This window comes from Artemia sp. Qi Xiang Cuo, chromosome 12 (genome assembly GCF_049724085.1).
Source record: "Artemia sp. Qi Xiang Cuo chromosome 12, ASM4972408v1, whole genome shotgun sequence".
Taxonomy (NCBI): domain Eukaryota; kingdom Metazoa; phylum Arthropoda; class Branchiopoda; order Anostraca; family Artemiidae; genus Artemia; species Artemia sp. Qi Xiang Cuo.
Window position 1 is genome coordinate 7,043,307 of NC_142805.1, and position 4,096 is coordinate 7,047,402.

Here is a 4,096-nt window from a genome sequence, read left to right on the forward strand (position 1 = left end):
TAACAATACCCTAATCATTGTTAATAGCAGTCCATCGACTTTGAAGACTGGCCATTGGCTATGCATCTTTCAAACAGCGAAGAATATTGAATTTTTTTATCCTTTTGGCCTAGCGTATAAATTTTACGCTCCATAGATCAGCATCTGTATTGAAAGCAGTGGGAAAACCATTATTCAATATCAGCGAAGAGTACAGGATTTAACGACTAAGACATGTGGCTTTCATGCACTACTCTTTTTCATGTTCAGATGTCGTGGTTACACCTACAAGCAGTTTCTCAACATCTACGTAGGCTTACCTCAATTTAACGACTTTCTAGTGTATAATATACTTAAAATTGTATTTAATATTTATTTTAGTGCCCTAATAATAAAATGTTTCAAAGATGTATGTTAAATTGTTTATTAATAAAAAAAAAAAATTATATACATGATAAAAAAACTTTTATAATCTTTAGATTTCATCCACTACTAGTTATTTGTTAACAACAAAGAGCGCGGGTAGATTATCTGAATTCACACTGCACTGATCCTGATGTAGTGCAATGTCAGGGTTACATTTTCTACAGTCGAGTGTGACTTCACTCTTTTCATATATCTTTGTATAGTTAATTATACTAGTTGCATTCATTCTATAAAATTCACATGTTTTAATTTGCCTATTTGAAGCAATTTCACAAACAGTGTCCTCAAGTGTCGAATCATATTCCGTCACAGCCAAATAAAAATCAGTTGGCTTATAATCATAACACCCAGTGTCTTCACAACAATGACGAAGAAACCATATTCTCTTGTTGTTCCAACAGTTGAATCGGTGACCAGCTTCCTCATCCCAGAACAATCTAAAACCACGACAATACCAATCTCGTAGCAATAAACTAAAATTCCGGGTAGGACTCTTTTCAATCAGACCGGGATATGTACTCTCCCACTGCTTACATTTATCATAATGACAATTGGAGCATAGCTGGCCTCTAGGATGAGAGTCGCACACCTCTCCAAGACAGGAATTACAACCTGTAATTTGTAGCGTATATCGTATATGCAATTTACACGGGTTGCAGAATCTACACTTTTCATCATATTCCTCAATCATTGTGCAATTCTCACGTGATGACCAACGGCCTAGGGAATACATACATAACGGGAATTTATGGAAAATTTTGTCAATTTCTGTCTATAACAAGACCAAACTTAAAATTAGCTATCAACAAAAAAAAAAAATTGTCTGAGATATAAATATAGTATAAAAAAAAAATATAAAAAAAAAAATATTATGAAAAAAAAAAGTCAAAAAAATCTAAAAACTAGATTTTAAAATAAAAACAAAACAAAAAATTTGATGCGTCTTTAAAAAAATATAAAAAAATTGTGTAAATACATTTGGACCACGATGTAGAAGCTTCATACAATAGTCTAATGATGGAGAATCAGTTTTCATTATATCTACAAGCATTCCCCGAGAAAATATCTTCCTTTGAATAGACAACTCTAGAAAATCATCGTCTAGACCCAAACGCTTTTCCATAAGAATTAAATTCCTCATGATTCGATATTTCTCGAGTCTATCCATTTTTGAGAGTCTTAAAACTCTCAAAACCAACTTCAGACTAATCAGAATCTCTTTCTGTACTCTAAAAAATATACGCTTGTCTATTTTAGAAAAAGAAAAAAAAAATACCATTGATTTAGAAAAAACAGTTTTATTGAACATAATTACAATAATAATAATATTCACTGAAGCATTTTGGTCTCATCATCATGTTTCAATTGAACATCTATCGCTGACCGGATTTTATTTATATGGAGAATATTCACTTTTCAAGCAAAATATAGCTACTCAGCCTGCTTAAACTTTCTGAATGATTTAAAATATCTCGAAAACATAATGTCCCATTCAAGGCATAGTCTACAACCAGCAGTTATTTCACAATCCAAAGTATGTAATCTTTTTTTGGAGCTTCTTCTGAGGTTATGTCAATAAATAATATAATATTTTTGAATTGCAATAATAATTTTTTTTTTTCTCCAATAATATACGTGAAAATAAAAAAAATATTATCTTTTAATAAACGTATCGTAATAATGTTAATTTTAAATAAAAATATTACTTTTATTAAAATACTAATCACCAATCAAGTTGTACCCGTTCCTATCGGCAAAGAGTGTAATGACCGAGTGTAATGACCTGTTTACCTAACAGAAAAACCTGTTTGGTACGGGGGCCCCTCAGAAATGGAACCTTGGTATATACTGATTAGTCTGATGAAAATGAAAAAAAAAAATTTTCATAGAAGATGTAAAAAAAAATTTATACCAAAGTTTATATGGAGAGGGGAATGGGAAAATATCCTTTCTAATTGACATACCTTGGTTCCAAACCGTGATGACTTCAGACAATCTTTGTGTTACAAAAATGAAAATCTCTAAAATTTAATTTATAGCTAAACTGAGTTTATGACTTCACAAAGAAGTTGAAATAGTCAATAAAATTTCCTATTGCTCGAGGTTTTCTTATTTGCTAGTAAAAATATCATTTGCTTGTAAATCTAACTTATTTTCTAGTAAATCTATTTAAAAAAAGAGTCAACCATGGAAACCTAATGGATAATATACAGTTTGGGTAACATATACTTTTTAATATAAATTTAGGTAAGTAGAAAGTGAGTACATGACTTAATGCATTTTTTTGTGAACTGTTTTTTATGAATTGTTTTTGAGGCAAGTCCGTTTGGATCCCTTAATGGGGCATCAGAAATATAACTTGTTACCTTGTCTAATAAATTTTACACTATGATGTAGTTTAACATTGATTAAATACTAGTTAAACTTAAAAAATTGTTTTTAGTTGATCCCTTAGGCATCCCTTAATGTTGCAGTGCCCTGTTAGAAACAAGAAAAAAAATCACAGAAAAACGAAAAGGGATGTATCAGTGCTATCCACACAAGAAAGTAATTTTCTTTGTTGCTCAAGAGGGAGGGGGCTGTACATTTCCTCTTCAGGGTTTTCAATTATGGTGTACTTTTTATTTTACGGTGATGCTTTTTTGAGAAATTTCAGCCTCTTTTGAAAAATTTCTTTTTATCATAAAATTTTATTGTAAAACCATTTTTACCATTTTAAACATTCAAAAACCATTTTGAAGCCCCTTACAGACCCCCAAAATATATACCTTTTCTCTAATTAATCAAAAACAATACCTTCCAAAAAAAGTGTTTCAAAGAAAAGTAAAGGCCATATTAGACTTGAGATCAGCAGAAATAAAAATGTATAATACTTCAAAACGACATAAAATTATTATTAATGAATAAACAAAACCCAAAAAGAAACAGAAATTAAATAAAAATCATAGCAAACAAACATACAACATGTACCATTTAAATAATAAATAGACCTTAAAACAAATAAAATTGCATTGGATGTTTAAATCAAGTTGAAAACGATTAAAAATCACTACAAACAGGCACGTGGCTAATGCCCCAAATGTCCGCAAAGACATAGAAACCTCAAAGACATAGATTGGTCTTTATGAGCTTGCCACTCTTGGATTTCATGGTCATTTAGGGTTCGCGGGACTTCCTTCCATACGGACACACTTTCCCCCATTGGGCCTTTTCCTTCATTCCATGTCTCCGAAAGGCCACAAAGGTCAAGTATTTTCTTGACCTGATTTGGCCACGAATCACATCTACCGTCCTTCAAGCTCTCCAAATAAGCCGACTTAAGAAGCCGAACTCAAAGTAGTCTAATTGTTTTCTCCAAGAATTTCTAGCGAATCCATTGCTCCTTAAAGTGAAAAGCAACAAATCTCCTTTCAGTACCGCTGAACAAAATGAATCCTTCAAGCCTAAAATTCTCGTAAAATATCTTAGATGAACAACTTTTAGCTTAGTTGCTTTAGCAAAACCCCAAACCTCAGAACCCCAATGTGGACTAGAAGTACTTCTCTTCTCTCATGAAAAATTCCTCCATGGAAGATCCTCCCATGTAAACCAGTCCCACCGACTTTCGACCAGTCCCACCGACTTTCGACCAACCAGTCCCACCGATTTCGAGAGGGGGGCTAATGCCCCCCTCTCGAAATTTAAAAGTCTA